The sequence below is a fragment of the Geotrypetes seraphini genome, chromosome 6, assembly GCF_902459505.1.
Source record: "Geotrypetes seraphini chromosome 6, aGeoSer1.1, whole genome shotgun sequence".
NCBI classification, from domain to species: Eukaryota; Metazoa; Chordata; class Amphibia; order Gymnophiona; family Dermophiidae; genus Geotrypetes; species Geotrypetes seraphini.
In genome coordinates, this window is record NC_047089.1 from 230532272 (window position 1) to 230560266 (window position 27995).

A 27995-nucleotide genomic window follows, 5' to 3' on the forward strand; every position below is an offset into this window, starting at 1 on the left:
GATGATCTCTTAATGAATTTGTAACTCCTAGTGAGGATCCACCATCGATAGCCTACCTCCACAAAATGTTGTTGCTGCATGTGTCTCCAAAAAGATTTCTCTACAATGGCTGTGAGGTGGGGTAAGGATCTGGAGGTTGAGGTTTCTGCCTCTGATTTATTACTGCTCCTGCTGCTTATTCCCTACTTGGGTGACTTCAGCCGAACTGAGGGAATGTCGGTTTCGAGTACTTTGCCGTACATATGTCTCCCTTAAATAAAGGTGAGGGCAATAGACTCAATCAATTGTAAATATTGAGTGACTAAAAGTGAATGTATAAATACTATAGAATAATCACTCTGTAAATCATTTACAATGAGCTGATTTAAAATGTGCATCAACTGCTGATAGAACTTATGTTCAGAGACATGAAGGCAGTGACACTACTACCTCACCACCCAATCATCGCATTGTTCAACAGTCTCAAGTTGATAGTCAAGCTTGTTGAATATTTAGCTTACTGGTGCCACACAGGCTATAAGATCTACATTTGTGCCATTGTAATGATAGGAGGAAGCAAATTTACTGGCAAGAATGGGAGATTTTTGACATCTTTGTGAGACTACATTACTCAAATTCAGATTGTCGGTTCCCTGAAGCAATATCGAAACGTGTCACGTCGGAACTAGCGAGCTTAAAGCTAAGTTTTGCGATTTTCAATGCATTTTTAAGCTATCAGCACAAATGTAGATCCTGTGTGGCACCAGTAAGCTAAATATTCAACAAACTTGACTATCAACTTGAGACTGTGTTGAACAATGCGATGATTGGGTGGTGAGGTGGTAGTGTTCCTGCCTTCATGTCTCCGAGTATAAGTTCTATCAGCAGTTGATGCACATTTAAATCAACTCATTGTAAATGATTTACAGAGTGATTATTCTATGGTACATATGTCTCCCAGCGTGGTCTCTTTCTTATGGGACGGGCGTCTTCTGATCTTTGTAGGAGATCTAACACCTTCATGCATGCTATGTGGTGATGCATTCATATTGCAAATTATTGGAGGGTACTCAGATATCAGGAATGTATTTTAGAACAGTCCATTAGTTTCCATCGGTGTGGTATTCTGTTGGGGTTGACTTCTTGTCTGGGGATTTGGGGTAAGGGTCTATCACTTTGGGTGATAAAGGCTTGTATTGTGGAAAAGAAATGCATCCTTCAACATTGGACTCAGGATGTTGCACTATCCTTTTGGCATTGGTGCAATTGCTTACATGAGTTAATTGTTGTTAGAACTCAGAGATCTGCATCTTACTTTCAAGCAGCAATGGCATTTCTACACCGTTTGGGGCCCTTACATACAATCTTTATCCCCCACAACTTCATAATCATTTTTTAAACCAAATGGGGAACACTGCTTTACACCGTTGATATAATAGTGGGATTAGCTTTAGGCTAGTAGTCCACTCTTATTGTGTACCATCACTTCTGTGTCGTTGCAACTTTATTTTTAGGTTTCTACATAAATTGGGAGGGGGGAGGGTAGGTGTGGGATATGCGCAACTCAAAGGAAGATGTCATGGGAGGGGCATGGGCAGGTATGGGGCATTCACAAAAAAATGCACGCAGTATTAATGAATACTGGAGACCAACACCTAACTTATGTGCCAGGATTTATATTAGGTTTCAACTGGTGTGAATCCTTGTGCAGAAATCTGCTCTAGGGCACTATTCTATAAACGGCGCTTAACTTGAAGTGCTGTTTATAGAATAGCACTCAGCATAGATTCTTTTTGGCACACAAATATAGGTGCCCTTTATTGAATCTTACAACTGTCCTACTCCCACTTCATACTGAGCCACTGGAATTGACTGCCCTACAGATCAGATCCCTTAAAGGACTCCTCAGCTTTACGTAACATAACAAATAATAGCAAATTTCTAGACCGCTTAACCATAAATTTAATGCGGTTAACAAAAGATTACGCTATGAAAAAATACAGGAATAATGTGATATACAGAGATCTAATTGATCAAGAATTTGGAAAAAAGAAAAGTCTTCAAAAGTTTTCTGTAATGTTCATAAGATGTGGATTTAATCAATAATGGACGGAAATCTTTGTCATAATAAGCTGCTTGGTGGGAAAGACAATGCCCATTATGTTTCTTACTTTTACAACCCTTAACTGAAGGGAACGTAAATAGGGCATGAGATTTTCTACTATGCTCATGCGCCACGATAACAAATCTGTTGACAAGATAGAATGGGGCAACTTTATAGTATAAACATCCCAACTTAAAGATCACCCGGGCCTCTACTGGAAGCCAATGTAGCTCACAATAATAGGGGGTAACGTGGTCATACTTCCTCAGACCATAAATCATTCTTACTGCTGTATTATGAACCAGGGTCAATATAGCCAAATTTTTCTTAGTACTTGTCAAATATACAATATTACAGTGGTACAGTATACTCAGAAGTAGTGTCTGAACTAAAATTGTAAAAGCAGCGGCATTAAAGTAGGATCTGATGGTACGTAATTTCCATAAAGTATAGTAACTCTTTTGAATCACTGCGTCTATGTGATTTTTCATGGTCAAGCACTGATCAAGAACAACTCCCAAGATTTTAATTGTAGGGCTTATTGTATATGATATTGAATTGATCTTAATTATTGGTTCAAAAATGATCTTTTGTGATGACACAAGGAAGAATTTTGTTTTTTCCTGATTTAATTTCAACTTGAATTCCTGCATCCAGGATTCCATTGTTTTTAGCACAGACTCAATAAGTTGAGTACTGTTGGATAGCGTTTTACAACATGAGATGCCTATTGCTTGAGTCCCTGATTGTAAAAACCGCTTAGATAACCTTGATAGGTGGTATATATATATAAAAAAGAAATCCTATTGTAATATTGTCAGCATAGCTGAACAACCTCAAGTCCAATTTGCTCATCCAATAGCCCAATGAAAGAAGGTACACATTAAAAAGTAGGAGAATGTGGTGAGCCCTGCAAGACTCCACACGGGTATTTCCAAATAGCTGAGAGGGTATCCTTAAATTTAACCTAATAGTCTTGATTCATGGACTCCTTTAAACCATGAGAATACTTTACCATGGATTCCTAAAGAATCCGAAAGTTCCAACAGTTTGCAGTGGTCTACTAAATCGAAAGCACTGCTCAGATCATACTGAAGTGCCAGTGCATTACTACCCTTGCTTAAAAGGCTATTCAAATAATCCAATAAAAATATACCTCTTCACCTAAAACCCTTCCCTTGATCAATGGACAACAAAGTAATGTATATTGGTACCAGAACCAGTATGTGTCACTTAAGGAAAACTTGTGTTGTAAAACCTTGCACTGTATGATAAATCTAACCTGTGAACTATCTGTGTGTCAAATTAGGATATAACTTGTACTGAAAACCTTGCAACATAAGGACAATTATAGTAAATTGTAACCAGTAAACATGTATATTAATATTAGACCCTAGTACCGTGTTTCCCCGAAAATAAGACACTGTCTTATATTATTAATTTTAGGCCAAAAAATGCACTAGGTCTTATTTTCGGGGTATGTACATTATCATCTCTCCCTTCATCTCCCCCACATGTGCAGCATCTTTCCTCCTCTCCTTCCTATCCCTTGTGCAGCAGGACCTTTGCTCAGCTTCCCTTCCCTCCCTTGTGCAGCAGGACCCTTATCCAGCTTCTATCCTTCCCTCCCATCCCTCGTGCAGCAGGACCCTTACCCAGCTTCTATCCTTCCCTCCCTCCCATCCCTCGTTCAGCAGGATGATGTCATCAGTAACGCGGCAGAGTAAATTCACGGGTGGACAAGGCCAAAGCAGCCTCTTCAGAGTGCTGCTGGCCCGACACTGCTTAGGGAGATACTATATGTAGGGCTCGCTCGCCGTCGGCAGGGTTTGGATAGGAGGGAAGGATGGGGGTTTAGCTGCACGGCGGGGGCGGATGCTCCCTCAAGGGTTCTGCTGCTGCACAAGGGATGTGAGGGAGGGAAGGGAAAATGCCAGCGAATCCCGGGACTAGGGCTTATTTTTGAGGTAGGGCTTATATTAAGACCTACCCCGAAAATCCTGCTAGGGCTTATTTTTGGAGTAGGTCTTATTTTCAGGGAAACATGGTTTGTATCAAGTTAATTTGTATTGTAAACTTGTAATGAAATTATGTATGCTTAACCTATAACCCATTCTGAGCTCTTTGGGGGTCAATGGGATTGAAAATGAATTAAATAAATACCCCCCCCCCTTTTTTACTAAACCGTGATAGTGGTTATTAGTTCAGTGAGCCGCTATGAATGCTCCATTCTTCTCCCAATGCTCATAGGAACTGAGTGTCAAGAGCAGCGCAGAGCATTCAGCGCGGTTTAGTAAAAAATAAAAATAAAAGGGGGGGGGGGTTAAATGTACAGCAAAATTATTCCACACTTTTGAAATGGTCCTACATTGTGAGCAGAGCAGGGAGCAAAGTCAGAACCCAGTGCTAAATGGTTCAGGCATGCCAGTGTTTGTGAAACCAAGAGAAGTGCGCTTTAGCAAAGAAAATGTTAGGAAACTCTGTTTTATCCCAGGACAAGCAGGCAGCATATTCCCACACATGGGTGACGTCATCGACGGAGCCCCGCAGCGGACAGCCTCAAAAGCAAACTTGCTTGAAGATCTCGATCTTTCGAGGACTGCACCGCGCATGCGCGCATGCCTTCCCGCCCGAACTAGGGGGCGCATCTCCTGAGAGGATCCTCAGTTCGTTTAATTCCGCGGAGACAAGAAGACACGTTTTTCTTCAGCTCTGCAGCACTTTTGCCTTCTCTTCACCGCGGCTGTTTCTTTTTTTTCACAAAGTTCGGTCGCTGTGCTTTAATTTATTTCTCCTTTTTCAAAACTAAAAAAAAAAAAAAAAAATTTGAATTTTTGTTTCTCTTTTATACTTGTCCGGCCGGTGAGCCTTGGGCCTAGGCCCAATTGCTCCTTCCGTTCGACACGGATTTTATTTTTTCTATGTCCCGGCCTCTCACCGGGTTTAAATTTGTCGTCAGTGTAATCGTGTGATTTCGGTCACCGATCCCCACTGTCGCTGTCTTCAGTGCCTGGGTCCTTCCCATTCACCAGAAGATTGCCATCGTTGCTTCACTCTCACTCCATGGGCTTTTCGACGCAGGTGCGCCCAATTTTTTCAACTCTTCGGAGACATGGAGCAACCTTCGGATTCGACTTCGACCTCGGCGGCTGCCCCGGTATCGAAGGCTTCGACTCCGACATCGACGACCACGGTCTCGAAGGCTTCGACCCAAGTTCCGGATGGAGCTTCGGTCTCGAAAGTCTCGACCTTGCCTGCTTCGGTTCCCTCGAAGATGGTGTCCTTGATGAAATCTGCCATGGGGGGTAAGTCTCCGGGTTCTCTTTCAGGTACCGTACCCAAGAAGCCACCAGAGTCCTCTGCACGTCCATCTTCCAAGCGTACCTCCAAGACAAGGGAATACTCACCTTCGAGGTCGCCCTCTTCGGAGCGTACTGCTGCACCTACGAGATCAGAATCTTCTGTCTCGGTGCCGATGCTGGAAGATATGCTAAAATCTATACTGACCACTCAGATTTCCTCTTTAGTGGCTCAATTGGTCCCGTCCTCGACCTTGCCTCGGGTGGATCAGCCTGTCACCCAACCGGAGCATCTAGTATCTCGAGGCCGATCCCTGACACCGAAGAGAATACCTTCATCTGATTCTTCTCCGGACTCACTTCCTTCGAAGCACCGGTCGAAGCCTTCGAGACACAGTGCTTCTAAGCTTCGGAGAGAGTCTTCAGCTTTGGACACCGAGACTTCTCTTCCCCTTTCTTCGAAGTTGAAGCACAGATCTCAACACCATCAAGCATCGACTCGAAGTCCTTCTCGACCGAAGACTCCTCCATCGAAACCGGCTCGTCGAGACACTTCACCTCAGACCTCGACTCATTCAGTACCACGTACACCTGGTACTTCTCCATCCAGGAGCCTTAAGAGAAAACATTCTCTTACTCCACCTCACAGTGCAGCTTCTTCAGTGACTCTACGCCTTGAATCGGAACCACTGTCACCATATTCCAGAGAGGTTTCTCCTTCATACTCAGCACTCCCTAGATCTCGCAGTGTGTCTCCTGAGGAACCATCTGATTCCAAATCCATTTCATTTGCCAAATTTATTTTTGATATGGGACAAGCTCTCAAACTAGATCTTCATTCTGATTCCAAATATACTCCTGAATATTTGGCAGATATGGAGCTTCCTCATCCACCTAAAGAGTCACTACGTTTACCCACGACTCCTGTTCTCAAACAAACCTTTGCTCGTAACATGGAGACTCCTTATTCCATCACTGCCATTCCTTCTAAATTGGAATCTCGCTATAGAACAGTTCCATGTAAGGGTTATGAAAAATCTCAACTTTCTCATCAATCCCTGGTAGTGGAATCATCTTTAAAGAAAGCACATCCTTCTAAAATCTATGCTTCAGTTCCTCCAGACAGAGAAGGTCGTACCATGGATAAGTTTGATCGCCGTTTATACCAGAACTCTATGATGGCAAATAGAGTTCTTAATTATAGCTACATTTTTACTTCTTACTTCAACCATTTTCTGAAGATTTTACCATCTTTTTATCCGGATATTTCCACAACTCGTCTTTCAGAATTCAAACTCATCCTCAAGACTCTCTCTCAATTGCGACTCTTCATGTTACAAGCCTCATATGATGCTTTTGAACTCTCCTCTCGAGTATCTGCTTTTGCAGTAGCCATGCGTCGTTTAGCATGGTTACGTATTGGTGACATGGATCCCAATCTTCAAGATCGATTGGCGAATCTACCTTGTCAGGGTAACGAATTGTTCGATGACTCTATCGAAGCAGCTACCAAGCGTCTCTCAGAACATGAACGCTCTTTTGCTTCCCTCATTCGACCGAAACCCAAACCTGCACCAACTAGAGGTTTCAAACAGACTCCACGTCGTTATCCTCAGAAAACGACTCCTGCTTTTTCCAGGCCTCCTCCTCCTCGTCGTCCATCTCAACAACAGCGTCAGCAAAAGTCTCAGACTCCTGCTGCCACCAAACCAGCTCAGTCTTTTTGACAATCTCAGCCTGAGCATTCCAATTTCTCTATTTCCAAATTCTCCCCTCCCCATAGGGGGTCGTCTGTCCACATTTTATCACCAGTGGGAGCTCATTACATCAGATCTCTGGGTGCTTTCCATCCTACGAGAGGGATACTCTCTTCAGTTACTGCAGGTTCCTCCAGATCGCCATCCAAGAGAGTGTCCTTCCGATCAGTCGCACCTTCCCCTTCTTCTTCAAGAAGCTCAGGCTCTTCTTCGCCTGCGAGCTGTGGAAGAAGTTCCTCTTCCACAAAGGAACTTGGGATTCTACTCCCGTTATTTTCTAGTTCCCAAAAAGACGGGGGATTTGCGACCGATCCTGGATCTCAGAGCTCTCAACAAATATCTAGTCAAAGAGAAATTTCGAATGCTCACTCTGCCAACGTTATATTCCTTAATGGATCAAGGGGATTGGATGTGTTCCCTCGATTTCAAAGAGGCGTATACTCATATCCCTATTCATCCAGCATTTCGCAAGTACCTCAGATTCCAAGTAGGAAGCCTTCATCTGCAGTACCGAGTTCTCCCCTTTGGGTTGGCTTCTTCTCCCAGAGTTTTCACAAAATGTCTCGTGGTGGTGGCTGCAGCTCTTCGCAACCAGGGTCTCCAAGTATTTCCATACCTCGACGACTGTCTCATCAAAGCTCCCTCTTTTTCAGGGGTTATTGCAGCAACCCAACAGACTATTATTTTTCTACAAAGTTTGGGATTTCACATCAACTTTCCCAAATCTCAGTTAGAAACATAGAAACATAGAAATTGACGGCAGAAAAGGGCTATAGCCCATCGAGTCTGCCCATACCAATGACCCACTCCCTGATTCTTACTCTCCTAGAGATCCCACATGAATATCCCATTTCCTCTTGAAATCTAACACGCTGCTGGCCTCAATCACCCGCTGAGGCAGCTCGTTCCAATGATCGACCACCCTTTCGGTGAAGAAGTACTTTCTAGCATCACCCTGAAATTTCCCTCCCCTGATTTTCAGCGAGTGTCCTCTGGTTACCGAGGGCCCCGTAAGATTGAAGATATCATCTTTCACCACTGTACGCCCCGTAATATACTTAAAGGTTTCAATCATGTCTCCTCTCTGTCTTCGCTCCTCCAATGAGTACATCCGCAGTTTTTTTAACCTTTCTTCATACGTGAGATCCCTGAGCCCCAAAACCATCCTGGTAGCCATTCGCTGAACCGACTCAATTCTCAACACATCTTTTCGGTAGTGTGGTCTCCAGAATTGAACACAATACTCGAGATGAGGTCTCACCATGGATCTGTACAGTGGCATTATTACTTCAGGTTTTCTGCTGACAAAACCCCTACGGATACAGCCCATCATTTGTCTTGCCTTGGATGAAGCCTTCTCTACCTGATTGGCAGCCTTCATATCGTCGCTAATGATCACTCCTAAATCACGTTCCATCGTAGTCCTGGACAAGGTTTCACCATTTAGTGTGTAAGTTCTGTGTGGATTTTTTTTGCCTAGATGCATTATTTTACATTTTTTAGCATTGAAGCCTAGCTGCCAAGTTGCTGACCACTGCTCGAGCTGTCTTAGGTCCTGCGTCATAAAGTCAGGCACACTGCTTTTGCCAACTATGTTGCATAGTTTGGCATCGTCGGCAAACAGTGATACTTTTCCTCTAAGTCCTTGGGTCAAATCTCCTATGAATAAATTGAATAGAATCGGCCCTAAGACGGAGCCCTGAGGTACTCCACTCATCACTGCTGACATTTTGGAAGGGGTACCGTTTACCATCACCCTTTGAAGCCTACCATCTAGCCAATCCCTTACCCATGTTGTGAATGTATCCCCTAATCCCATCGATTTTAGTTTGTTCAACAGCCTGCGGTGTGGAACGCTATCAAAAGCTTTGCTGAAGTCCAAATATATCACGTCAAGGGACTCACCGGCATCCAGATGATTGGTCACCCAATCAAAGAAGTCAATCAGATTAGATTGGCAGGACCTTCCCCTGGTGAATCCGTGTTGCTGTGGATCACGTAGATTTTCTTCATCTAGAATTTTGTCAAGTTCCTGTTTGATCAGTGTTTCCATGAGTTTGCACACTATGGATGTAAGACTCACCGGTCTGTAATTTCCTGTCTCTGTTCTGCAGCCCTTTTTGTGGAGTGGAATTACGTTAGCTGTTTTCCAGTCTAGGGGTACTTTTCCCGTGCGCATGGAAAGATTGAAGAGTACGGATAGTGGTTCAGCCAGAACTTCACTCAGCTCTCTGAGTACCCTGGGGTGTAGATTGTCAGGTCCCATGGCTTTGTCTACTTTGAGTCTTGAAAGTTCGTGGTAGACGCTACTAGGTGTAAACTCGTAATCGCGAAACAGATCATTTTGGCTGTCTCTTATTTGTAGTTGTGGACCATTTCCCGGTGCTTCACAGGTGAATACTGAGCAGAAGTATTCGTTTAGCAGTTCTGCCTTGGTAGTATCAGATTCTGCGTAGTTTCCATCTGATTGCCTAAGGCGTTCTATTCCATTTTTGTTTCTCTTCCTGTCGCTAATATACCTAAAGAAGGATTTGTCCCCTTTTTTAATGCTCCGTGCTAGATCTTCCTCTGTTTGAAGTTTGGCTTCCCTGACTGCCTTTTTGACAGCCTTAGATCTGGTCAGATAGTCTTCTTTTGCCTCCCTTTTCCCAAGATGTTTGTAGTTGATAAATGCTTCTTTTTTTATTTTAATAAGGTCCGAAATTTCCTTGTTGAACCATTGTGGTTTTTTGTTTCTCCGGCGTTTGCTTACTGTTTTTACGTAGCGGCTAGATGCTTTGTTCAGGATGGATTTTAGATTTGACCACATAGTTTCCGGATTGTCAGTTTCTGCATGGTTTTGCAGCTCTTGATGGACAAAGTCTCTCATGTGGTCGAAATCTGCCTCCCTAAAGTTGAGGACCCTCGTTGCTGTGTTTGATTTAGAGAAGCCTTTTCTGAGGTTGAGCCATACCATGTTGTGGTCACTGGAGGCCAGCGTGTCTCCCACCGACACTTCCGAGACACTGTCTCCATTTGTGAGTACCAGGTCCAGTATTGCTTTTTCTCTGGTGGGCTCTAATACCATTTGTTTTAGTTGTGCACCCTTAATGGAGGTTACTATTCTTTTGCTACCGCTCGTAGTTGCTGAGAGGGTGTTCCAGTCAGCATCTGGCATGTTGAAGTCGCCTAGCAGTACTGTGTCACCACGCAAAGTGATGTTCTCTATATCCTCAATCAATTCTTTGTCTTTGTCTTCCTTTTGTCTCGGTGGCCTGTACACCACACCGAGGTAAAGGCATTTTTCGTTCCCTCTGGCAAGGTTTACCCAAAGGGATTCCCCTGTGTATCTAACCTCTGTGATCCTGGTAGTTTTGATATTATCCTTAGTGTATAGTGCTACCCCCCCCTCCTAATTTGCCCTCTCTGTCCCGACGAAGTAGATTGTAGCCTGGTATAACCATATCCCACCCATGCGAGTCTGTGAACCAGGTCTCGGATATCGCTACTATGTCAAGATCAGCATCCCTTATTTCTGTTTCCAGTTCCAGGATTTTGTTGACTCCTTCTCAATCTCTCCAGTTCATAGGAGCAACTCTGGACACTATCAATCTGAGAGCATACCTTCCACAACCACGTCAGGCCGCCCTTCTTCAGATTTCTCAACAAGTCTTCCAACTTTCAACTGTTCCAGCACGACAGATGATGGTTCTGCTCGGTCACATGGCTTCTACAGTTCATGTGATTCCTTTTGCCAGACTTCACCTTCGTATTCCTCAATGGACACTGGCATCCCAATGGCAGCAATCCGTCGATCCACCAACTCGACTGATTTCCATAACTCCTTCGTTGCGGAAGTCTCTCTGTTGGTGGATGCTCTCTTTGAATCTTTCAAGAGGCTTGCTGTTCCACCCTCTTCCTCATCAGAAAGTCCTCACAACCGACTTGTCAACGTACGAATGGGGAGCTCATGTGGATGGTATTCGCACTCAGGGTCTCTGGACTCAAGCAGACCGTCGGTGTCATATCAATCTGTTGGAATTCAGAGCGATATTCTATGCTCTCAAAGCTTTTCAACATCTCCTTCACGACATGGTGATTCTTGTACGTACCGACAACCAGGTAGCCATGTATTATATCAACAAACAGGGAGGGACGGGATCTCATTCCCTATGTCAAGAAACTGTCAAATTGTGGCATTGGGCAATTCTTCATAACCTCTACCTCAGAGCTGTTTATATTCAGGGACAACACAATTATTTGGTGGACAAATTGAGTCGTCTTCTACAACCTCACGAATGGACGCTCAATTCTCCTACTTTTCACCAAATCTTTGCTCGTTGGGGAACTCCGCAGATAGATCTGTTTGCATCGCCCCTCAACTTCAAACTGCCTCAATTTTGCTCCCGCATTTACGCTCCTCAACGTCTCGAAGCGGATGCGTTTCTACTGGATTGGAGGAATCAGTTCCTTTATGCCTTTCCTCCGTTTCCTCTGATTCTCAGGACTCTTGTCAAACTGAAGTCAGAACATGCCACCATGATTTTGATAGCTCCTCGGTGGCCCAGACAACCTTGGTTCTCCCTTCTACTTCAACTCAGCACCAGAGAGCCTCTACTTCTGCCGATATTTCCTTCTCCACTCACGCAGAGTCAAGGTTCCTTACGTCATCCCAATCTACAGTCTCTACACTTAACGGCTTGGTACCTTTCTGCATAACAGACTTTCCTCAATATCTTACTTGCTTCCAGAAAGCCATCGACTAGACAATGTTATGACCAGAAGTGGACAAGATTTTCTACTTGGTGTTCTACGCGTCACTTGCAACCTATATCGTCCTCTTTATCATCAGTTTTGGACTACTTGTTTCATTTGTCCCAATCTGGACTTCAAACTACATCTATTCGAGTCCATCTTAGCGCTATAGCTGCTTTTCATCAGCCTCTGGATGGAAAACCTCTTTCTGCACATCCTATGGTTTCTCGCTTTATGAAGGGACTTCTAAATCTCCATCCACCGCTTAAACCACCTCCTGTGGTTTGGGATCTCAATGTTGTTTTAGCTCAACTTATGAAACCTCCTTTTGAAGCGCTTGATAAAGCTCACCTCAAGTATCTCACTTGGAAAGCTGTGTTCCTGATCGCCCTCACATCTGCTCGACGAGTCAGTGAGTTACAAGTTTTGGTTGCAGATCCACCTTTCACAGTTTTTCACCATGATAAGGTGGTCCTACGTACTCATCCTAAATTCTTACCTAAAGTTGTTTCAGAATTTCACATCAATCAGTCTATTGTTCTACCTGTATTTTTTCCAAAGCCTCATTCTCATCCAGGAGAGGCGGCTCTTCATACTTTGGACTGTAAACGTGCTTTGGCTTTCTACCTCCAACGCACTCAACTTCACAGAACATCTCCTCAACTTTTCATCTCATTTGATCCGAACAGGTTGGGACGTCCTATATCAAAACGCACAATCTCCAACTGGATGGCTACTTGCATTTCTTTCTGCTATGCTCAGGCTGGTCTTCCTCTGCAAGGTTGAGTGACGGGCCACAAAGTTAGAGCTATGGCGGCATCTGTAGCTTTCCTCCGATCAACTCCTATTGAGGAAATCTGCAAGGCTGCCACTTGGTCCTCGGTTCATACTTTCACCTCTCATTATTGTCTGGATACCTTATCCAGGAGGGATGGCCATTTTGGCCAATCTGTTTTGCAAAATCTTTTTTCGTAAATTGCCAACTTCCCTCCATCCCTTTTTACTTAGCTTGGAGGTCACCCATGTGTGGGAATATGCTGCCTGCTTGTTCTGGGATAAAGCACAGTTACTTACCGTAACAGTTGTTATCCAGGGACAGCAGGCAGATATTCCCACAACCCTCCCACCTCCCCTGGTTGGCTTCTTGGCTAGGTATCTGAACTGAGGATCCTCTCAGGAGATGCGCCCCCTAGTTCGGGCGGGAAGGCACGCGCGCATGCGCGGTGCAGTCCTCGAAAGATCGAGATCTTCAAGCAAGTTTGCTTTCGAGGCTGTCCGCTGTGGGGCTCTGTCGGTGACGTCACCCATGTGTGGGAATATCTGCCTGCTGTCCCTGGATAACAACTGTTACGGTAAGTAACCGTGCTTTATTGTATCCTAGTGTTCAGAATGTTTCAACTCTGTTTAGGCAGAGCCGAACCTGCCAACCAGTATAGAAACCTGTGATTGGTTTTATTGGGTTTGCAAATACCTGTTTTCTTTGCTGAGAGAACTGAATAAATTTCCTCAATGAGTGAGACTGCTTTTGAATTCTAGTGTTGCACATTTGTTAGCAGAGTTCTAGGTTTCTTATTTGATTCTGGCTGGAAAAACACAAATACCAAAGTACTGCCAGGACTGAAAGTTGACGCACCTTGTGTCACATAAAGTAAATAATGTTTTCCTTTTCTAGAACAGCTGGGATTAGCAGTGCAGTTACTATACTAGTCCACTTGATTGCACAGAAATAAAGTACAAGACTAAAAACAACTTTTTTTTTTTTTTTTTTGTAATACAAGGCATATATTAGTTTAGCCCAATAAAAACATATCATGTTGTTGTTATTATTTTATATATTTTTTTCTTTTCAGCTAAGCTTTAGTACAGCTGAGAAAATGTTGCACAGAGCTTTCAGTACTGTGGGGTCAGAAACATGTTGTGTTCCAGGATATTGGTTAAAGCTGGTTTGTAGAGATAACGCTGAACTTTCTTTGCATCCTCTTTTCTTATTTTTTTAGCCCATTTTTAACCTACTGTCCTGAGCACACAGTGCAAGGCTTTCTGTGCTGTGGTATTGTTCCGCTTTGGGTGACACATTACTCAGAGCTGCTTCTTGTATGTGTGTTGTGTCAGATGTAGACTGTGGTACTGCAGAGGGCTCAAATCTAGTTTTGTGTTAATTGCACCATCACCTCCTGAACTTTTGTTAAACAAGGCAATGCAATCATATGCTACAAAAGGTTTCTACCCAGTCTATATGCCTGGAGAATATTCTCATAAACTGGGATAATAAAGGCAGGTTTACTGTATGCTTTTTCAAGAAATGGGAATTATGAGAAATCTTTTAATCACCAAGTCATAAGGGGTTTTGTTTCACATTTTTATAACCTGTTAAAGCAGCAGAACTAGCAAAAACACAAAATTGGTTGGATTCCTTTTGTAGCTTTTCTGTCATTATCATAGTCCATTCTTAACCTGTACTTAAATTACCGTATAGTCCTTGTACTTAAACTACTGTATTGTCTTTGTGTTATCTAAATGTACTCCACTGTGAATGTTTGCTTGTAGGCCATTCTGAGCTACTGGGAGGACGGGATAAAAATCAAAATAAATAAATTTAAAGTTTTCAAAGCTCTTCCTACTTAGCCACTCCACGTCATAGATGAAGCTTATAATTGGGGTGGTTTATGCTGATCATTGTGGAATGTATCCAATCAATTGACGTGCAGATTCAAAGAACACTTGGGCCATTCAAAAAAAAATTAAAAAAAAAAAAAGAGAGAAATCATTTCTGTGAGAAATTAAATATTAAGCTGGAGAAGAAAAGAGGCCTAGAGAACAGAGGAAACTGTTTAGTTGATATTTTGAAGTATTAAAGTAGTACTAATGGTCACAAAGCAAGGAAGAAAATATATATAGTTCTTTTGATATATAGTTCTTTTTTTAGATTGGTTGTTTTTTAATCTGAGCTTTTATTTTACTTTTCATGATTCCTTTATTTTACAGCTATTTTGTTAACCAAGTCAAGCTCTTTTAAGGTGATGATCCAATATACAAATCCAAGGTTTAGATTAGATTTCAAAATAGGAAAATGGAGCAATAGTGCATATTCAACAGCATAAACAGGAGTTGATTTATACCAGGACTTTAGCGAGACCTCTGTTTAAAAAGCCACAGTAGTGATTCTCCGCACCAAATGCATCAAAGCCCATTCAATTCCTTTGGTGCATTTGCTGCAGTAGAATCGCTTCCACAGCTTTGTAAAAGGGGCATAGGGAGAGGTATGGCCATTAGGAAAAAGGAGGTATTGATGCCCCTTATAAGACTAGTGAGATCTCATTTAGAATATTGTGTATAATTCTGGAGACTGCACCTTCAAAAAGATATAGAAGAATGGTCTAACATCTGGCAACTAAACTTCAATGCAAAGAAGTGCAGAGTGATGCATTTGGGGGTAGAAATCCGAGGGACCCATATGTGCTGGGAGGTGAGAGGCTGATAAGCACTGACGGAGCGAGTGGGTGATTTTGTTGGAGGCCTGTAAACAGTTTGATAAAGAGGGTGGCTGTAGCCAGAAGGATGCTAGGCTGTATAGAAAGAGAAATAACCAGCAGAAAAAGGGAGATGTTGAGAACCCCTGTATAGGTCATTGGTGAGGCCACACTTAGAGTATTGTGCTCAGTTTTGGAAGCTGTATCTGGTGAAGGATATAAAACTTGAAGTGATCCAGAGAAATTTGACAAATATGGTAAGGGGTTTGAACCAAAAGGAAGTATGAGAGAGACTGGAAGACTCTGGAGGAGAGGAGGGACAGGGGAGATATGATACAGACGTTTAAATACTTGGAAGGTATTAATATAGAACCAAATCTTTTCCAGAGAAGAGAAAATAGTAAAACTAGAGGGCATAATTTGAGGTTGTAGGGAGGAAGACACAAGAGCAATCTTATGAAATTCTTTTTCACAGATGCCTGGAATATCCTCCCGAGGGAAGTGTTGGAGAGGAAAATGGTGATGGAATTTTAAAAAGTGTGGGATAAACATAGAGGATCTCTAATTGGAAAACAAAGGATGTAAATTAAAGAACTAAGGCTGTTTCTGGACAGACTTGCATGGTCTGTGTCCCTTATGTGGTTATTTGGTGTAGGGCATCAATGGGAATGCCACTAACTTGGAACATGAGGATATTACTGGTCAAACTTTATGGTAGATATCCTGCGAACAGGATGGTTGGATAGGTTGGAGTGAACTTGGATGGCAACTTCAGCATTTGGAACCTAGGACAATACCAGGTGGACTTTACAGTCTATGTCCCAGAAATATCAAAGAAGAGTCAAGTTAATTTAATCATGTATTTTTAATGGGTATAACTAATGGGCAGACTAGATGGACAGTTCAAGTCTTTATTTGCAGTCATTTACTATGTTACTATATAAACACGATGGAGTCGGTCCCGAGGAAAGCTACTAAAATGATTGGTGGTCTTTGTCATAAGGTGTTTGGGGACAGACTTAAAGATCTCAATATGTATACTTTGGAGAAAAGGTGGGAGGGGGTAGATATGATAGAAACGTTTAATACCTACATGGCATAAATGCGCCTGAGGCAAGTCTCCTTCAGTTGAAAGGAAGCTCCAGAATGAGAGGTCATAGATTGAAGTTAAGAGATGATAGGCTCGGGAGTAATCTAATTAAATACTTTTTTACAGAAAGGGTGGTAGAGTCCTGGAATAGTCTTCTGATAGAGGTGATGGAGACAAAGACTGTGTCTGAATTCAAGAAATTATGGGACAGACACATGGGATCTCTTATAGAGAGGAGGAGATAGTGGATGGTGCGGATGGGCAGACTGGATGGCCTTTATCTGCCTTCATGTTCTACATTTCTATTTCATGCATATTCATTGCAGATATTTTGAAAAATCCAATCGGCAATCAAGGACCAAAGTTCTCTACCCCTGTTCTAGTAGTAGTTGCAAAAAAATGTAGTAGATGCATTGAAGGCTCCTGGAGCCGTAGAAGCTGAAACAGTAATAGACTTTAAGAGCAATTTTCAAAGCTATTTCCACAGATAAGGTTGTGCTTTACCCGAAGAAATGGGATTTTATAAGATTTCCCACCTTTATATGTAGATAAAGTTATGTATAACAGCTTTATGTTGTTTCAGAAGGTGCTCCTTGAAGGTAAGGTTGTGGAGGGGTTATGCACATACTTTTGGAAATGCATTTGTATGCCCATGTTTTAGCCCAGAAAAATTATGTGCCCCAGATAGTAGGTGTAAATATGCACACAGTTTTCTTAGTGTAATTTTTTAAAGTGATAGTATTTTGTGTACTTCTGCTTTGAAAATCCATCAGTCTGCCTAGTACACATATGCTTCTCAATAATGCAGGAAGTTAGAAAATGACTTCCTAAGAGGACATATGATTAAGCACTGAGGATCCTTATTTGCAAAAGTAAAGAAAGAGCTGATTCAAAAGTGTCATATGTGAACAATTCAGTAAAGTTTGTGGGACAGCTAGAATGAATAGCAAAGTAGTTACTATGACATGGTAGAAGTCAATAATAAATCCTATCTAATCACTAGTATAGCTACTAAAGTCCCTTGAGCAAAGGCCAACTTAAGATCAAGAAGATCCTTGCTTAGTAATGTCGGGGATATAGACTGCAAATCTCAAGTGCCCGTGGCCAGTTACCAGAACTAGTAGAAGTCAAAACAGGCAGCCACTTAGCTGGCTGTCTGGTAGGCTGCTTGCACAAAAATAACTGCAAGTCCTAGTGGAAATGCAAGGCTCTCACATAGGTGAGTCTTTCTAATGGTTATGTGGGATACCTAGAAGTCTGAATGCTTGGGCAGCAACTAAACTAGTATTGGTAATTATTTAGATTATTACACAGTGTTGTGATTAGACATGGGAGGGGAGTGGTGTTAAAACTATGATTGAGGAAGACAACCAGCTGCTATGATGAAGAGAGAGAGATCATAAAAATGGCCATACTTTTATAGATAGCAGTTGGGATTTATTCTTGCAGTGAAAATTATTTGGCTGACTTCTAACTTTATCTGTCAGTCTGCTATATACCATTGCAACTTTAATATTTAGCAAGAGTCATCCATGCATTTTATCCTCCTCAATTCCCTGGTTTCAACTGAAAGTTAAAATAATTTTGAATAGCTAGATGAGAGTGGGGAATTAGATGATTTTTCAAGCCAGACCCAAAGAAGCTACTTATCAGAACATAAAAATGGACAATTTTCTGTTTGCTGTGTCTGTCCTCTCAGATCTGGTCATCTATTGTCAGTTAACGCTATGCCTATGTTTTGCTTTACCCCAGGCTCTCTTAATTTCCTCCATCTAGAATATTAATTGCTGGTTAAATGGTCTGCTCTGGTGAGATTTTTGTGTGATATTTCCTGTATTAGTTTCAAGATGCCTGTAGAAGTTCAGCACTCAGGAATGAAAAGTGAATCATAAACTTGTTATTGCAGTGTTAGAGAATAATTAGTCCCTTAGGGGGTAATTTTGAAAGAGATTTCCACTGGTAAAGCATTGTTTTATGCACAGAAATAGCCTTTGTTAAATTGTCTGAACTGTGCGGACATTAACTTTTGTGCATATAATCTATATGCATATGGTTACCCGAGTTGGGGGATGCTTTAGTATTGAGTGCATACTTTTTTAAAGGATTATGTCAAAAAGATATCAGACGTCTTCAGTTGATCCAAAATTCTGATATCAAAATTATTGCAAACTCAAAAAAATATGATCATGTCGCTCCGCTATTAAAAAAAGCACACTGACTATCTATTCCTCATCGGATAACATACAAAATTACTCTCAACATTTAAAACACAAAAAAAAAAACAATGAACCAGCCTTCTTAGACAGACTTCTGATACCATATGATCCTCTCAACAAACACTTTGGGCTCCTTTTACTAAGGTACGCTTTTTTTTTTTTTTAGCGTGCGCTAACCACACGCTAAATGAAAAATACTAATGCAAGCTCTATGGAGGCGTTAGCGTTTAGCGCACGCTAAAACTGCTAGTGCACTTTAGTAAAAGGAGCCATTTATGTCACCTCACTAAAAAATATCGGTATCCATCGTGCCTCCATTTTCTTTGTCATAGCACCTATAACCTGGAACTCTTTCATCTTATATTAGAGCTGAACAAAATATAGACAAATTTAAGGGAAGTCTAAAATGCTTTCTTTTCAAGGACCGCCTATGAGTAATCCTTCCTTTCTACTATTTTGCTGCCTTTTACCATTACCCTTTTCCCCCCTCCCTCCTTGTTTTTTCCCTCCTTGTCTTCTTTACAATATTGTAGTTCTTCCTCCTCCCTTCTTGTTTGCAAACCTCCCCTATGTCTAGTATGTAAAGTCTTCGTTATGTCCTGTTTGTAATTTGGAGTTGGTTCCCCTTTTTAATGTTTTATTTAATTGTACATGCTTTGAATTTTATGATTTGCGTGTAATCAAAATTTTAATAAACTATGTTATGTATGTAAAACAAAGCTTGGAGCATTTTCATAGAGTAATTTTGAAAGGAAAGTATATTTCATGCTTTTGCTTAGAATTTATAAACCAAAATGCAGACCGAGATGATCCAAGATTAATTTATTTATAAGGCAATGGGACTGGAGTTCTGTTGCTTTATCAATAAAATGAATCTTGGATCATCTTGGTCTTCATTTTGGTTTGTTCACATCTACTCACTGGTCTGGATTTTACTGACCCATCTGCCTTCCTGCTTTTTGGGACCTTAGAATTTATATGTATACTTGCTGACAGTTTGCACAGAATTACCCTCCCTGTAGCTTATGTCGTGAGGCCAAAGTACTTTTGACCAAATTGTTCATAGTAACCAATCACAGATGCATATACAATTTGTAAAATCTTTTAGTCTTAGTCATTTGTTAGCCTGACATGCATTCTTTTTTCCCTCTCTAATTTTTACTTCTGCGTTACTAGTTCACATTTCATTCAGAACTTGAATTATTAGAAATCCCTTAGCACGAATCATTTCTAAATACCCAAGTGCTGAGAAATTTGGATTTATGTTTGTAAATTTCCTATTGGTGCACTCAAGCAGGACTGGAGAAAAGAGAATTTAAACTAGTGCTGAACCACAACGATCCACTAGGTGGCAGGGGCATAGGGAGATCAGCTCCTAGTATCTTATATATGTACTAGTGTTTAAGCCCGTTACATTAACAGGTGCTAGAATATGTCTGTCTGTCTTTCTTCTTTCTTTCTGTGTCTCTCCCTGCCCCTGTCTCTCTCTTCCTTTCTTTCTTTCTCCCTCCCGCTGTCTGTCCTTCTTTCTTTCTGGTTCTCTCTCTGGCACCCTGTCTGTCTTTCTTTCTGTCTCTCTCCCTGCCCGCTGTCTTTCTGTGTGTCTTTCTTTCGTTCTAATGCGTTGCCTGTCTTTCTGTCTCTCCATGGCCCACTTCTGTCTCCCCTCCCCCAAAGCAAACCAAGATTGCTCCCAGGCCCTCTTTTCCTCTCTGTCCCCTCCACTTCCCTGTGCAGCAGCAGTATTTCCCGGCCTTCCCTGTGCAGAAACAGCATTTCCCCCCCCCCCCACACACACACACTTCCCTGTGCAGCAGCAGCATTTCCCACCCTTCCCTGTGCAGCAGCAGCAGCATTTCCCACCCTTCCCTGTGCAGCAGCAACAGCAGCATTTCCCCCCCCACACACACTTCCCTGTGCAGCAGCAGCAACATTTCCCACCCTTCCCTGTGCAGAAGCAGCATTTCCCCCCCCCCACTTCCTTGTGCAGAAGCAGCATTTCCCACCCTTCCCTGTGCAGCAGCAACAGCATTTCCCACCCTTCCCTGTGCAGAAGCAGCATTTCCCGGCCTTCCCTGTGCAGAAGCAGAATTTCTCCCTCCACACACACACTTCCCTATGCAGCAGCAGCATTTTCCGGCCTTTCCTGTGCAGCAGCAGCATTTCCTGCAGCCTCCTTCCCAGCCGCTGCGTTTAAATTCACAGAAAAGTGCTGTCTTCAGCGTCTTCTATCCACTGCGGCCAACCCTAGCGGAAACAGGAAGTAGTCAGAGAGGGCGGGCCGCAGTGGACAGAAGACGGCGAGGCCAGTGGTAGCACGGTGTAGCGCTTGTCTATGAATTTAAACGCGGCGGCTGGGAAGGGGGCTGCGGAAAGGTTTTGGCGGTGAGTGAGCCGGCGAGAAGGTTTTGGCTGTGAGTGAGGGCGGGAGGGGGGGAGTCGCCGGCTGTATTGTGGCGCATGCGCCTCAAGCTGCCGCCACGGACGGGTACAGCACATGTCAGGTCTCCATATCCTCCTAAGTTCGCATGCGCGCTTAGAGGATTATTATTATAGATTTGTAGTGCAATAGGTGTTTCCTTCTGGACAGATGGGTAATTTCCCCATGTTTGCAAATCCATTCCAGCATTTCAACACCTCCTTCACCAGAGTGCTCTGTTGCCACCTTCAGTTTTTTCATTCTGCACATGAGCCGGAAGGAGTTTTTCTGATCTACTCTATGTACTTCATAGTACCCAAGAAAGGTTCAGAAGATTGGAGACCCATTCTGGATCTCACACACTCCTGCACTTTTGCATGGAGACAGTGTAGTCAGTTATAGTGGTGGTGGCGCCTGGGGAATTTGTGGCCTCTCTGGATTTGACAGAGGCCAACCTACATATTCCCATCTTTCCGAAACACAGGAAGTTCTTGAAATTTCATGTCCCAGATAACCTTTACCTGTCCTTGCTCTTCCCTTTGGACTGGCGACAGCACGTTGTACATTCACCAAAGTGATGGTGGGAATAGCTGTGCATCTGCACAGCACAGGATTGCAGGTGCATCCCTACCTGGATGACTGGCTGATCAGAGCCCCATTGTTCTCAGATGGAGAACAAGTGGTTGCTCACATGGTCTGGATCCTGTGGAGCCTGGGTTGGATCATGAATTTCTAAAAGAGCCAACTGGTTCCATCCCAATCCCTGGAATACCTGGGAGTCTTTTTCAACACAGCAGAGAACATCTTCCAGAGGCATGTAGACAGAAGCTGGCACTTAGATAATGAATTTGTGCTGGGCAAAGGCTTGCATGTGTCCTCTCCATAGCACTCTGCTATCGGGTTGGTCTCTGCAGAAGTCTCTGCTGCGGACTCTGGAAGTCTGAGCCAGTATGGGCTGGTGGCTCTGCCCACAGGTGTTATCAAGGGACGTGCTTCTCAGAATAGCTTCGTGGGTAACTGTGACAATGAATGCCAGCCTATTCGGCTGGGGGGCTCAATGCAACCCAATCCAAAAGCATACCCAATCCAAAAGCATTGGTCAGCCTCCCAGTGGAAGTGGTTGAGCCATTCAATTAGTGTTGCAGAAGCTGGAGAAGAGTCTGGAGGGATAAGCAGTCTGAGTCTTCTCATACAATGCTACTGTGGTGGCATATGTCAATTGCCAGGGAGGCACTAAGAGCACGTAGCCGAGTCGGAAGGCCTGCTCTCTGTTTCAGTGAGCAGAGTGTCCTCGTCAGGCTCTTTTCAGCATGTAACTGGAGTGGACAGTGTCCAAGATGATTTTTTCAGCAGACAGACAGTGGATCTGGGAGAATGGTCACTGTCTACCACAGCATTCTAAGCTATTGTTTGTTGCTGGGGTCACCCAATGTTTGATCTGAGGGCAATAGCAAGAAACAAGAAGAAGGATGGCTTCTTAAGTTGAAGATTTCAGCACAGAAGCTTAAATGCTTAAATGGACACTCTGGTCCAACCTTGGCCAAAGAAAGAGCTCTTGTACGTGTTTCCTCCATGGTCCATGAAAAGGTGAATGCTCCACAGAATTGCAGGCCATCTAGGAAAAGTCATTCTTGTGGCATCAGATTGGCCACACAGACTGTGGTATGTGGATCTAGTGCATCTTCAAAGGGGTGCAGGTCTCAGACTGCCAGTGCAGCTGGACCTTCTTTCTCAGGGATCAGTGGTCATAGAAGATCTGGATTGCTTTGCTCTTATGGCATGAATCTTGAGTGTGAGGCGTTAGCTCACAAAGGATATTCAGAGGTGGTGATTGTTACCCTTCTCAGAGCCAAAAAGCCTACAATGGTCTTTGCTTATGCTAAGGCATAGGAAACTTTCCAGCACTGGTGCAGTAAGGAGAAGGTGAAACCATCCTCTGCTCCGATCTTGGTGTTGGCTTTCCTCCAGGCTGGCCTTAATAAGGGTCTTACAGTGGCATCTCTCAAGAGTCCAAGTGGCTGGACTTTGTTTCAGGGCTCAAGAGTGCAAAACTTCCTTGGCGTCTCATCTGGACATAGCCAGGTTCCTAAAGGGGGTGTTGCAGCTCATGACCCCAATAAAACACCCATTTCCATCATGGAACCTTAATGTGGTTTTGCAAGGCCTTACTCGGGCTCCATACGAACCACTGAAGGAAGCATTCTTGATGAATCTTACGCTCAAAACAGTTTTTCTCATGATCATTACCTCAATGAGAAGAGTCTCGGAGCTACAGGCTGTTTCCTGCAGAGAGCCTTTCCTCAAGGTCATGGAGGCCGGAGTTTCTATGTGCACTGTTCTGTCCTTATTGCCAAAAGTTGTTTTGGTTTTTCATGTCAATTAAGAGGTCAGATTGCTGGCTTTCTAGTCCACAGGATCTAAGGAGAAGGACCAGATTCTGAAAAAAGTTGGATGTGAAGAGAGTCCTTTTACGATATCTTGAGGTTACCAATGAGTTCAGGCTGTCCGACTATCTCTTTGTGCTCACCAGTTAGATTAGACGTGGCACACCGGCATCCAAGGCCATGATTTCCAGATGAATCCATTAGTCTTTGTAATTTTTGATGGAGTGAAACATCGATCCACTTGTACCCATTCTACTCCACTCAGGATTTTGTAGACTTCATTCATATCTCCCCTCAGCCATCTCTTTTCCAAGCTGAAGAGCCCTAACCTTTTTAGTCTTTCCTCATATGAGAGGAGGTCTATTCCCTTTATCATCTTGGTTGCTCTTCTTTGAACCTTTTCTAGCACTACTATATCTTTCTTGAGATAAAGAGACCAGAATTGAACGCAATACTCCAAATGAGGTCGCACAGTGGAGCGATAAAGGGACATTATAACATTCTTAGTCTTGTTAACCATCCCTTTTTTAATAATTCATAGCATCCTGTTTGCTTTTGTGGCCGCCACCGCCCAAAAGGCTTTTTGCACCACAAGTGGGGTATTGCTGGCTAGGTCATTTGTTTCCAAATGGATAACAACATCAGCTTTAGAATTCTTCGTTTCTTCCCTAATTATGGACAGTATTGTTTGGTGCTCCTGGTAGCTGAGGATTCTAGGAGACACTTCACTATTATAGGCTCCTTGTCTTGTATTCCAAGGTTAATGCCTCTAATGATGGAATCCCCTAACAGCAATAATTTTCTGGATTGAGCTTTCTTTCTTTTCCTTTGTGGATACTTTTCTTCATGAGTTATCTTCACTGGTTCCAGTTTCATCTCAATTTTTTCTTGAGCATTGTAATGCTCTAATGGAGCAAAAGAATTCTGTAGGTGCAGTTGTGAGGATGGATGGTTCTGTGTCACATGTTGCAATCTACTTGATCCTACTGTGATCCATTTATTCCTTGATTGCAATACTCTCTGAAGCACTGGTGGTAAATTGGTATGACTCTGTGGAGTGATGGAAGCTGCTTTGATTGCATCCAATTCCTGCTTAAGATTACAGAGCTCCTGTTTAAATAATAGAAAATTTCATCAATTTCTGAGATGGTCAGATGGGGAGGCCTAGACCACTTGACATTGAATGACCCTCCAGTATGTGCTCCTGTCCTCCCCACTTCTTCCACTATGTGCCCCTCTACCTCCCACTTCCTTAAAGTATCTGGCTCCTTCTCCACTGCCTCCACCGCTGCTTCCCAAACCTGCAACAACGACAAAACACAAGCAGCGCAGGGCTGCACTGCACTTTTAATCCACCACCAGAACAAGAAATGACAGGACGTAGTTAGCAGCCATGGATAAATGCAATGCGGTCCATTAGTTTGCATTTTCTTTTTTGCTGCTGCTGATTTGAGAAAGCCAGCAGCAGCGGTAGTGACAGATGAAGGCAGTGGGACCTGGAAGTTACAAGTTGGTGTGCTGGCTGCATGTCTTGCAAATTCAGCTATGTTGCCTCTTATCAGTTGGTGTGTGGCCTCGCAGCTTATAGGGAAGATAGAGGAGAAATTTTAAATGAACAGGAGACCTTGCAGTGAGAGGGAAAAAAAAGAGAGAAAAACAGAAAAGAAACACTTAGAATCAAAGTGGATGGAAAAGTAAAATGTTCAGACAATGAAGATAGAAAAGTTATGTTTTTTGAATTTGTTAATTGAAATGTATCAGGTTTTAGAAATCACATTTCTGATATCTTTCATTTTAGTTTCTATTTCTCTACAATTGTTGTATATGCTAAATCTGATTCTTGAGGTTTCCAATTCAGTTTTTTGCATTCCTATCTCTATTGTGATCTGTGGTTCGTCATTTCATATTTGTTTGTGTTTTGCATATGTGGCAAAGGTTCATTATTCCGCTATCATGTAGTTTCTGTGTAGATATAACAGTCGTGTTTATTCTTTTTTTCTCATTAGGTGGTGTAATGATGTTTTATGGCTTGGTGTAATATTTACAGTGTTACCTTTTCACAGGTAAGGTTATTATTCTTTGTGTCTTAAGACCTTACCAAACCATAATAGCACAATCTACTGAGTGCATTTTTGCACAAGTTTGTGCATTGTGTTTTGCAGTGAAGGGATTGTGTATTGGCCCGAGGTGTGATAAAATATTTTAATTTTTGCTTGTTGTAAGATTATTATTATAAATACAGTTCTTGATATAGTAAATTTTCCATAAATTAATCATTTAATTGAAATGGCCTTTTTCTTAGATATTTCTGGGCCAGATTCCCAGAGCCCTGCCCGGTAGTGTGCTTAGGTTCTATCTACTGGAGTCTCTGTCAAAGCTCCCTCCAGCCCATCTTAACCATCCCAACTATCGAAACCCTCCCCAGCTCGTCCTCAGTTGAATGTCCATATATGGGACACAGACTGTGCAAGTCTGCCCAATATTGGCCTTAGTTCCTTCAATATATACCCATTATTTCCTGATTAGAGATCCTCTGTGTTCATTCCCATGCTTGTTTGAACTCTGTCACCGTTTTTCTCTCCACCACCTCCCTCGGGAGCACATTCCACACATCAACCACCCTCTCCGTAAAGAAGAATTTCCTAACATATCTCTTGAGTCTACCACCCCTCAACCTCAAATTATGCCCTCTGGTTTTACCATTTTCCTTTCTCTGGAAAAGATTTTGTTCTATGTTAATACCTTTCAAGTATTTAAACGTCTGAATCGTATCTTCCCTGTCCCTCTTTTCCTCTAGGGCAGTGGTCTCAAACTCATGGCCCAGGGACCACATGCGGCCCGCCAGGTACTCTTTTGAGGTCCTCAATATGTTTATCATAATCACAAAAGTAAAATAAAACAGTTTCTTGATCACTCGTATGTCTCTTTAGCTATAAATTACAATATTATTATTAAGACTTAGCCAAGGAAAGATTTATAAACTATAAAGAGTTTTATCTCGTGCAAAGTTGTCAATTCTTTAATAAGAAAATTAACTGAGGCCCTCCAAGTACCGAAAAATCAAAAATGTGGCCCTGCAAAGGGTTTGAGTTTGAGACCACTGCTCTAGGTATACATATTCAGGGCTTCCAGTCTTTCCTCATACTTTTTCTGCAACATATCCATTATGTAGTGTTTATGTAGTTTACAACCAGGTAATTTTATCAGACACTCCAAATGTTTTCCCTATTTGTCCCAGCAGACTCACAATCTAGCTATGGTACCTAGGGAATTAGAGGTTAGGTGACTTGCCTAGGGTCACAAAGAGTGGCACTGGGATTGAATCCGCAACATCAGAATGTTGAGGCAGCAGCTCTAAACACTCCTTAAGACAGTATTAAAACATTTGTTTGGGTGGTTGAATTGCATCGATAGATGTGTATGTGGTTTAGTGTTGATATGTGCTTGAAAAAAATAGAGTTTAAAATATGTAACATCACCCATGATACAGAAATCCATATTTAGCTGCACGTAATATCTCAGATTTACTGCTGATGTTCATCTTAACATTTGCATTTTTTTTAAAGAAAACTTACTTCTGGATTTCAGTGTAATATACACAAATGTCAGCAACAAAGGAGCACCCAGCAGTTCCACAGGAAAAGAAGGAAAACCCCAAACGAAAAACAAACACTGTGGAGTTGATATTCTGGATGTTAAAAAAGTATAAAAGTTTATTAATGTATACTATAAAATCCCAACGAAGGGACTAAAATCCAATACATGTGCAAGTGATGCAAATGATGATGAGTCAACAGTCACAATAAATGTATGGTGTAGACCCATGTAGGGTGCAGAACCAACACAGTCCGTGTTTCAGCTGAAAATTCTTCTTCAGGGGTTCTATAAAGAATGTATATATACATGGACATATGTGAAAGTTAAAGGTGAATGTGAGAAAATGTATGGAGTGAAAAATAATAAGTAGTAAATGTGATGTGAAGAAAACATGATCTGACTGAAATAACAGAATTGTGAAAGTGTGAGAATGTATTAAATAAGTTGAATAAACATCTGTAATAAGATGTGCATAAGTGACAAAGCAACAGGTGGACTAAAAATGAAAAGATTGAATAAATGTGCTGACAAAAAATGAGTGATGCTAAATATGAAAGAGTGAAAACATATGCATATTTAGTAAGAGTATTTAATAAATGTCTGTGATAAAATGTGCATAAGCAACAAAAAGGGCTAGATTCACTAACCTCAATTGCTTGACCGATCTGTGGCCGATCTGTGCAGACCCGACAAATTCCCAAAACAAAAAAATTTAAATGAGAGCGATCGGAGGAACGCCCCCCTCCGACTGCAAGGATCGCTAGTGTGCGATCCCAACGCATGCGTCTGACCCGTCTGAGCCGTGACTTTAAAATAAATAAATAAATAAATAAACTTTTACTAGCCCAGCGAGCCCGTGGTTTTAACCCGCGGGCTCGCAATGTGGGGAAGGGCAGGAGAGATTTGGGGCGGCAGGCAGGGTGGTGATTCGGGGCAGTAGGCAGGA

At 42.4% G+C, this 27995-nt stretch overlaps 1 protein-coding gene across 2 annotated transcripts in view; it reads left to right on the forward strand.

Moving 5' to 3' along the window:
* ITSN1 (intersectin 1) overlaps positions 1-27995 on the forward strand; it is a 412894-nt gene that overhangs the window by 7626 nt on the left and 377273 nt on the right. For both annotated transcript variants that reach the window (XM_033949572.1, XM_033949571.1), the window contains exon 2: positions 25459-25515. The gene's annotated coding sequence lies outside the window, so the exon portion shown is untranslated. The remainder of the gene's footprint in view (positions 1-25458; positions 25516-27995) is intronic.